The 10723-nt window shown below is 43.3% G+C and overlaps 2 protein-coding genes across 3 annotated transcripts in view; one reads left to right on the plus strand and one right to left on the minus strand.

Moving 5' to 3' along the window:
* LOC147015919 (serine/threonine-protein kinase 32B-like) overlaps positions 1–9765 on the minus strand; it is a 232001-nt gene extending 222236 nt beyond the window's left edge. Inside the window, exon 1 of one of the 2 annotated variants that reach the window (XM_085848544.1) lies at positions 7075–9765. The gene's annotated coding sequence lies outside the window, so the exon portion shown is untranslated. The remainder of the gene's footprint in view (positions 1–7074) is intronic. The other variant, XM_085848539.1, reaches the window with a different exon arrangement.
* The window catches only part of LOC147015922 (uncharacterized), a 74342-nt gene that overhangs the window by 11536 nt on the left and 52083 nt on the right, over positions 1–10723 (plus strand). The window lies entirely within an intron of this gene.

The raw sequence follows: 10723 nt of genomic DNA on the forward strand, positions 1-10723 counted from the left end.
ACCCTTTGAATGCACAGAAAGGAGCTGAGCCTTAGCTGCTAGGGAATCTTGCCATGCCTTACTCCATACACAGGAGCAGAACAATGTAAATGAGGGAAGTAAATTACAAGGGCGTGAGACAAATCAACACAGCAGACAGGATTTGAATCTGGGATCCCATAATAATGAGCTACAGCCCAGGAGCACCAAAAAGCAAGTTCGTGGATTTTAAAAGATGGTAAACCGACTCAAGTGATTGTTAACTAATCGTTAGCATTCAATTAACCCCCCCCCCCACCAATCACCCCAGTGACATCATGAGGACCCGAGCTATGGTCTAAAATATTGTATACTCGAAGGGCAATCAGTAGGAGCGCATACCTCCGCCATGCAATGCCTGAAACACGAAAACATATCGGGCCCAATACATTTTTGAATGAAATAACATGGTATATATCGTTTTTGGCCCCATCTCTCAATGATGAAGAATCACTTTGACAATTAAGTAATTATCCTGTCCAGATCCGGATTCGGATCTTCACCAAAATCAAATCAATTCGTCCTTGCGACACCCAACCTGTTCACCAAATTTCATCCGAATCCATCACCAACTTTTTGAGATATCGTGCTATATATCAGTTTAGGGCAATCTCTCAATGGTGAAGAATCACTTTTTAAAAATCAACGGATCCGGATCTTCACCAAAATCGAATCAGTTTGTCCTTGTCACACACCCAACCCGCCCACCAAATTTCATCCGGATCCGTCCACAACTTTTTGAGATATCCTGTACACAAACAGACAAAGACGGACAGAAAGGGGTGAAAACACAACCTCCTTCCTCCTTTGGTGGCAGAGGTAAAAAATTGGAAACCATATAGAAGGGCTCTTGGTAAAAGTTTTGTTATTTTTGGCAATTCAAAAACAATTTTCAGTTTTCAGGAGCAGATATTTGTATGCACAGTATTTTGCAAACTTGCTATTCATGCATCATTGTGAGTTAATTTGCACACCTAACATGTCCCCCCCCCACCCACCCCGACAAATAAGCAAGAAAAAAAAAGACTGGTAGACTTGTATCCCAGGCATTGCCATAATGGCACGGAGCTGGTGTTGACCTATTTTGCTGAAAAGTAATTACAACGTTTGTAATTGCTGAGAAATCACAGGATGTCCCAGACTCGCTAATCTCCCTACCTGGTTATTTTGTAACCCCTGTCCCACCCGATCCTCATTCCCAATGCAATATCTCTGAATCTGTGCACCCCTACATAGCAATGTCTTCCTCGTCTCCGTGGCCGACCACTCGAACAACTGTGATGACTCCAATATGAGGCTTTCTCAGGCAACCTCAACTTACTCTTATAATCCCATCCCAATTCTCTCTTCCTAATATGCTCTGCTCTCCTTAGCTCCTCGGAATGTGTGATTTTGAAAGTGTCTGTCCCTGGTGGTCTTCAGGGATCCACAAAGACACCAACCACCATGTCTGGCAGTTTAATCAGGCAGATTAGTCTGGCCCACAGTCCACAATCTCTTCAACTGACTTGGTCCATCTATTCATCTGCAGACATAGACAGTACCTGGGACTCATTTCTCAGTATGAAATAAAACTCCTATCTCCTCCATCACATCTCCACTATCCTGTGCAACATATCATCCCTGGTACAACGATTCACACAGTGAGGGAATTGCCAGATATCCGCTTGCTTTTCTTCCTGGAAAGTCAACCCCGTGGAGGAGAACATACAGTTTCTCGGCAAAGTGTGTAACAATCGTGTTTCTGTCCAGATATATGCCAGAATGCAACATTGGGCCCAAGTGTCTTTTAATGCACAGCATTACAATGCAGAGATGAGACTTGAAAAGTTTTTCACTGTCTGATAGAAAATGTGAATCCAAGAAGGCTCCGTATTAGTCCATTATTTTACATGAACACATCATGGTGTGACATCCTGACCATTCTTTATGCTGCTATGAAAATTCACAAAGACTTGCCCAAAGAAAAATTCACAAATATAGCATTGACGCCCCTTTCATGTGCCAGTACAATATTTATTTCCCTTTTTTAACATTGATACAAAACTCATGGTGGAGGTTCCTGATGGCTTTGTCCTGCATCCGATTTATGAACAGACGTCAGCACACTTTAATATGAATTTCAAGGACAGTGGTAAACAATTATGAAACGCACAAGGATAATTGGGGTTTTGATCCTGTGTTATCAGCATCAGTACAGATCGGAAAGCTAAACAGGCCAACATTTCAACAAAAAAGGGCAGACTTCATTATTAAACAGAGAGCAAACCACGCACGCACGCACACACACATCTGTATTTGTGAACAGTGAGTAGCAACAATGGTAGCACAAGTAAAGGTCCTAAATACAACAAATTATAAGAGGTAACCAAAGCCCATAGCTTATGAAGAAAATCCCCCAAAATTAAAAAAACAAATATGAAATTGAAGACAAAGACCAAGAGGTAATGGTTGCTGAAAACAAACCCAAAATAAAAATTAGAACGGTACTCGGGAGAGCGTATAGTCTCCCATCACGTAATCATTATGAACTAAAATACGATGGCTAACTGAACACACTGCCACGATGATGGGCCACTGCTATGATGGCCCATATACACTATACAGTACCCGTATTGTTCATGCACCCTATCATAATCACATACATTGCCATTATCCAGAGCTTTATTGATTATAAGGATATTTAACAACCACTTTTGAGCACATTAAGGCGAAATTGCATCAATGAGGATAATCAAACTATTGTTGCAGGCCGGGGGTCGGGTGAGAAGACCACGAGGTGGGGGAAGCTATCTCGGTTCCCACCAGACTCCCTGGAAGTGTAGGCCATCGCACACGGATAATTCCATGACGTGGCAAGTTGCTTAACCGACCGTGGACGCCAACAACTCAACCGCGTGACCGAGGGTCCTCCAGTCTATGGGTTAATCGGGTTACCTAATTAATCACGTGGTTTAATTACCGGGGAACACACCCTCGGTACGCCTTGTCTGAGCCGGATCACTCTACCGAACCGGATCACTTTAACGGATCGGATGCAGCCAAGCGACACTACCAAGGACGTACCGGCTAAAAGGAACGGATCGTTGGGAATAAAGTCCCGGCTAAGCTTGGATTCGGACCATGCTGGATCAATGAAAGAAACCACAAAAAAAAGAGGAGGGAACATTTCTAATAATGATATATTTACAATGGGCGAGGTAAGGTATGTGGCACGATCAGGATTTATTGGGGTGTGTTGTGCAGAGATAGGGGAGAGAGGTGTGGTGCAGCAAATAAAGAGGCAACTTACAAAAGCGGACACAGAACAGACTCAACGCGAAAATAATAACAATAATAATGATAACGATCTTCTGCAGTCTTACTTAAAAGCAGACAGGTGGCAGGAGGCGCACGCGCACGTGCACGCGCACACGCACACGCACACCCCCGATGAAGAGAAAGTATTGAAACGAGAAGGGAAAGGAGTTGAGGCTACAGGGCGGGGGGAGAATGCTCCGTGGTGCGGTACCCGACAGTGGGCGCGTCGTCTGGCTTCAGCCGCACGTGTGGAGACCGTGTTTGTGAAGGAGGAGCTTGAGTGGAGAAGGGGCGGAGTCCAGAATGCAAGGACGGAGTGGAAGGCGGGACCAGGAGTGTTGTGTTGTGAAAAACACCATTCGTGCAGCCTCTTAAGAGGTATTCATTCGCATGCCTTTTTAATGTAACCGGCAATCTTCCCCAGATCATCGGAAGCTCGAGTCGATAACCAAGCACTGCTAAGCGCACTATAAGGCTCGCTGCACACGTTGGGTTTAGGGCTCACCCAGGAACGAGGGTTCTGTGCTGCAGTTTCCTCACAGTGGCGCCGCACGCGCTGGCCTCAATGAGGGCCCACCTCACAGGGAAGGCGCACGTGGCTGATTTACCTCAGGAATAATCAGACGAAAAGAAGAGTGGGGACGAAATGAAGAAAAAATGATCGAAGCAACCCTATCTATGAGATCATCGCAATGCACTCCCTTGTTGTCCTGCTAGACAAAAGGAAAGGGACTATCTCCATGTATAATAATGGAATAATTGTCTTGGGACCACTATCTGTTGGATGCATGCGGTTCCGAGAACCGCAACACTATATTTCCCATGGCTAGTCGATCATATGTATGAAGTTTCACGTCAATCTGTTAAGCGGTTCTATTGAAGAAGATTTTTACGTTTTCACTTTCAATCCAATATGGCCGTCAGATCACGTGATCGATGGTAATAAATTTAATTCTTCATTCACATCGGGTCAGACATCAGAAATGTCCGATTTTGTCAACCAATTATGGCGAGAATACCACCACTTCACTCATGATGTCATCATCATCACACTTTACACCCATGATGCAGAGTTGATAACGAGGGAAGTTGATCAGCATGGAATGTGAAGAGCCGAGAGGGTGGTCTAATCGGGGAGATGGTGGACATACCCACACGATCCACACCTCTTATACAAATCGCGAAAACTGGAACGTGCAAACAGCTGGATAAGGTGAGCGACAAACAACACTCAATCCCAAACACCACATCCGCATGTGTACAACACGTAACCCACACCTCATCACATCCAACCCAGACACAAAACCAGCCATGTTCGTGGCCCAGAAACACAAAAACAACAAGTGCACGCACATGCTCACCTGATAAACATACAAGCCGGTAGGTGACATGGGTGGTCGCTATATAATTGCATACTAGTCATGCAGTTTTTGACGGATCGGGCTGAAATTTTTTGACAAATAGGTTGATTATAGTGTGCATAAAAGCGCGGAAGCAGATTTTTGGTTTTCAAAATAAATATATATTCAGATTTTTTCAAAAGTCCCATTGCTCGGCAACGGTGGCGTCCATAGCAACGGTGCTCAAAAGCATACTAGATCCTGGTATGAACCTACCAGTCAAGTTTCATCAAAATCGGTTGACTCCTCTGGCCTCCAGAGCTGACCATTACATACAAACAGACAGACATACAAACAGACGGAAAACCTGAGAAAAACGATAGTCGAGCAACCACCCAACAACACCAGATCACATGTAAGGAAAAAAATAAAATAAAATAAATTTTAAAAACAGCAGAGCAACCCATCAATTTGATTTGACATTTATTTTGCTTGCGGTTTGCAAAAAATAAATTAAACAAAGCACTCCTCCATTTAACCTTGAGCGCCAGCATGTAACCTGAAAAGTGGTCGTATCAGAAATAAAAATGGGATACGTGCCAAGGCTCAGGATCTCTTAGTCTGAAGAAATGGTGCCAAAGACTGGGTTTGCTCTTGTTTATTCCTCAAATCAGCAGAGTAGGCCAAGTTTACTTTTGGTTGGAAATGCCTTCCTCTGAAAAATGTATAATCCCAACCTCAATCTTATACCAGAAGAACCCGGAGGCCTTGGCCCGGCGACTGTCAAACAGACAAAGATTGCATGGTCAACATCAGTTAAACAATAAACGGAGCCGCCTATCCAGATTTCAGGCTCGTTTGCCCTCTTCAGGATGGCATACCGATAAATATCTAACCAATGTGCTCACATTTGTGGTTTAAACATCAGATGCACAACCTGACTTATGGTGAGCATTGCCGTGGATTATGTTTGGAGGTGATGTTTTGGTGTAGGACTCTGTCCAGTGGAGATCAGGGGAGTGCTCGTCACACTCTACCTGTTTCGATTTACCTGCCAATGACATCATGTTCTGGTTGAATGGTTTGCATTAGCGGGAACAATCGTCTGGGTAGCAGACAGATGGTTGTTCTTTGCAGATTATGCGGTTTTACCAAACCAGACGGAATTCCAAACTTCTGACTGCAGCCTCAAGAGTCTAGATTATTTACACAATCACTATGCTTGAGCGTTCGATGAACTTGTCTAAATGGAAAAGGTAATGGATGAATGGCTTGCAGAAGGAAACACATTTCTCAACACAAAATCTGAAGAAACCCAGCTATCTCACAAATATAGACCAATAACATGTCTACCAACAACATAAAACTTCTGATGGAAATCGTCACAGATATGATGTACCACCAAACACAAGGAGGCCGAGAGGTAAAACAGAAGCGATGTAAAAGAGTATGCTATGGAACGGAACAATAGACCACCTACTCCTAAACATGGCCATATTCGAAAACTGTAAAACTAAAATAACCAAATTTTCCATAGCCTGGATAGACTATATATATAATCTTTTAATCGTGTCCCACATTCATGGATGATAAAATGCATGCAATTGTACAAGACGAACCCCCAAATAATCAAACTGATTGAGAAAGCATTGGAGCTGTGAAACACCACATTGATGCATTACAGCACGCGGAAAGATCGAAATATCAGGAGTGAAGATACAACGTGGTATCTTCCAGGGAGACAATCTTTCACCGCTTATGTTATGCCTGGCCCTGGACCCACTGTACAACCTCATTAGTGAGCAAGGACATTGATACACCCTAATGTCCAATAAGGGAATGTTCAAAGAGGCAGGAAATGTGACACAGCTACTGTACATGGATGATCTAAAACTCTTTCCACTGAATAACGAAAAATTGGCAGAACCGACATAAGTGAAGCGCGAATCCGACGATATGCAAATGGAACTTGGCCTAGATGTGACAAGTGCACATTTGTACAAGTTCGACCAACAAAAATGGACATTAGAAAAATATATGAATCAACCTAGATGCAACAATACAGGAACTAGAAAATGAAGCATCATACATATACCTCAGAGTGGAAGAGGGCCAACAAATATGTCACTAACAAATGCAAAAAACAACTGCCAAATAAGTGACGGTAATCATCATCCTTATGAATCATTGGAAGGAAAGGAAAGAAAGGAAAGAAAGGCCTACATAGAACGAGGCTGATCCTGACAACACAACTCTCCCCAAGAAACAAAATGAAAGCCATAAACTAACTTACAGTAGCAGTATTCCAATACACCTGCGGAATTATAAACTGGGCATAAGAAAAAAAAAATCAAACCAAGAAAACTTCACAATCCACAGAATGTTCTACAAAAGTCTGAGCATCCCGAGAACATACCTGCCAAGATGAGGGGAGGTAGTGGCCTGATGGAGCTCAACCAAGTGCACAGAGTGACAACTGTAGGATTGGTTGAGTACGTGAAAAGTGCAACAGACTACCAAATCCAATTTGTTCCTGAACACAAACTCAGCAAGCCAGTAAAGGTATCCCTCGGACCCCAACATACCTGGCAAAAAATTAAACGTGTAAATGGAAGATGTCTCACATGAAACCAAAACAGCAGCAAATACATACAGCCCCAATTGCAAAAAAAAAAAAGATAAGAAAAATAAAGTGAAATATCAACAGATATACACTGACAGCTGGGAGAATAAAAGAGCATGGAGGTATGTTTTTAAAATAAAAATAAAATGACTGACAGACTTGGCAGAGATAAAGAAGGCTCATTGGAGTGGTTAAGAAAGTCAGCTCATATCAACTGAGATGGAGAAAGAATCAATAAAATAAATGCCCAAAATCAACAACACAATACCAATGGCTTGAAGAAGATGGCAGGACTGAGTCACTCAGATAAACAAAGGTTTTGCAAGGTAGAAACAAAGTACAAGCCACTTCCTATTGGGATGCAAAAACCTCATGTCAGAATAGCTGTACACACAAAGGCACAACAAAGTATGCAGAGTTCAGATCTTGATCTTGACGAGGCACAACAAAGAATGCAAAGTGAATCATTGGTATATCTGCAAAAATTTTAACATCTCAGTTTCAGAAAACTCATGGAAATACAAACCAAGGGCAATCATTGAAAATGAGGATGTCATGCTCACATACGACCTGATCATCCCAGAATGTGAACATCGAAAACAAAGCTTTGCGACCGGTCATCGTTCTCAGGAACAAAAAAAGAACAGACAGCATTGCCGATTTCGATGTCAGTACCCAGAGATTTTGGCTGAAATAATTCAGAAATCAAGAAAATGACCAAATACCAGGACCTCAAAAATTAGATCAAGGCAGAAATTTAGAATTTGGCTAGGGTGCTGCCATGCAATCGCCTTCCCTTTTGGAAAGACTCCATGGGATATTTAACCTGCCAATAGAGCTCACTTGCAAATGTGAGTACATTGGGGCACAGCCAGCTTTGTGATCCCTTTGATGGATGGTATATGCACTGTTACAATTGCCTACCAGCAGAGCACCAAGGATGATAATGCATACTTTGGTCAGGAATCAAACTCTGCCAAGGTAGCTCAAAGATTAGATAAGTAGTACAGGTTCGATTCCCAAGTCTGCTCACCCTTTCCAACCTGCACGTGGTAAGCATGGCAAGTATACAAGCCAAGCACCTCTCAACATGAGTTCAGGGAAGCATTTGTCCTGCAGGGTACTGTAATAGGCTGGCTTGGTGTTTTCTGGTTGCCCATTCCGTATATATCCCACATTCTTTTACAACCATTCCATCCAACCTTCTGTCCACATGCCTCATCCATCCTCTCCCCTTACTGCATACCTCCTTTTAACAATTTTCTTTTTCACCAATCCGTACTTTTGCAACACGTCATTGTAGATGGCCCAGAACAAAATCACTGTGCTGAAAATTTTGGTTAAACCGACATCCCTGCTCAGTGCTCACTAAAATTAGGACTACATTAATGAATTCAATCTAAGGGAAGGCCGAATCGATCAATAAACAGACAGAGACAGAGACAGAGAGAGACAGATAGAGAGACACCAAAACCATCAGGAATTGAAGGTACAAGCTTTTTCCTCATAGCACAAAGACCATCAGTTAATATCACATGTCTCATGACAATTTGATGTATCCTGAAACAATTATCTCTCTTGCAACATAATATGTTTACAAGCTCATCTGTGTGCATTATGCATCATTCAAAATCAATACTGAATGCAATTGGCAAAGTTAATGGGTTGATAGAGGTGAAACAGATAGGGCAGGACAGATGAAATGAGCAGAAGCGAAAGAAGTTTTTGTCATTTGTTTTTGTATACAATGTCGAGGCTTGTGGAGAAGTTAAAACATAAAACACCCACAAAAGGAATATGAGAAAGAGAGGGGGAAAAAAAAAAACACCAACAATGGGGATGAGGGACAAAATAGACGACATGGAGAAATAGGGAATGTGGGGAAAAATGAAGGCCAGGGGAGGACACAGGCAGTGAACAAAATGGATATAGAAGCAAACTCTCAGGAAGGAAAAACTGGATATTTTAAAAGAGGTCGGTTGGTGGGGGCGGGGGGTCAACTGGGGTATAAAAGCTCAAGTTTTGGAATGTAGGGGCCGATCTGAGATAGTGCGCAACTATCTTGAAGCCCTGGAGGTAAGAATGAGGAGGTTGGTCCCTCGGGTGGAAAACAAAACAAAAAAACAAAGGAGAGGAACGAATGAGTGGAGGTGAGCTGCGATTCTAGATTTTGGAAGTTTCATCATTCGGGGGTTGCTGAAGGTGATAGCCCATAGACACAGCTTCATCGCATGAGATTGCAATGATCCTGAAGGCCTCGGTAAAGTCAAACTGAGCAGGGTGTGAGGCAGGGACTCCAACCCCAGTATACTCCATTAAGCTGTGGATGAAGGCCTTCAGGTAGACAAAGTTCAGGTGTGCCAAGTGATCTGTTGATTTGGAGGTTTGTCCTGCCAATGTAGCTGTGCTCGCTTTCAATTCACATTTTTAAGATACTTCTGATATCAAGATGAGAAGTCAATAAAATGAAAGGGGATTAGTAGGAGAGGGGAGGAATTGGAAAATGCATAGCATATCAACAAGTAAAAGGGAAGAGGGCACGAAAAATGTATTGGTTTTTTTGTATACGTTATGTAGATTAGTGGCGTGAAGGTGTGTACTCGTAGAACGTGACACAAAACAATGCAGGCACTATTTGACAAGCATTCATTTTGCTAATTAAAACTCGTTCAGATTTAGATTCAATAGTGGTCAACACCACTTGCAGATGATTGATCAAAGTGTCACTTGTGCAAAGTTCATCTGCCTTCATCTACCTGTACCACCTGTTACTAAAGCAATTCGGCCTTTCGGCCTCACCACGATCGTGCCACCCCCGCGTGGGATAGGGTTGTTCGCCAAATTCGACCTACCTAAGTACCCACACGGAGGGTAGACCGGGCGATCGCACCTCGCCGCAGGTCGACTTCGGACACGGGCCACTTTAAGCGACCCGTTCCGTACTATCGGGATAAGCGAGCGGTGTTATCGTCAACCTCGACGGTTCCGATTAATTATCGGGCGTATTTAGCCCACGACCAACCCTTTACGTGAAGTAAGATGGAGATTCAATAAAAGAAAAGACGAAGCGAAACGGGAAAAACAGTTCAACATAAGGCACATTTATTCCGCAGCAAACGGAAAGCACACATATACAATTACAACAATTATGCACCAAAAGCAAATGTAGCAAAAGGAACACAACAATGCAGATCTACTACCGACTACGCGAGCACACGGCAACACTTACACAGTTTTACTTTACAGACGGCGCCGACAACACATATACTCAAAAGCAAAAGAAAAGGGCCACCCTCAAATACAAGGGGGCAGACGGGGCCTGGGGCGAAAGACCGCGTGGAGCCTACCCATCTTGTGATGAGTCGCAAATGTCGCGGCGGTGCCCCGACTCCGCACTCCTCTGGGGGTTTCGTTGGCGCTGCTTGGAATGGGGTGCGAACGG

Source organism: Eptatretus burgeri, chromosome 12, assembly GCF_056783735.1.
Source record: "Eptatretus burgeri isolate ZD-2024b chromosome 12, Ebu_testis_v1, whole genome shotgun sequence".
NCBI classification, from domain to species: domain Eukaryota; kingdom Metazoa; phylum Chordata; class Myxini; order Myxiniformes; family Myxinidae; genus Eptatretus; species Eptatretus burgeri.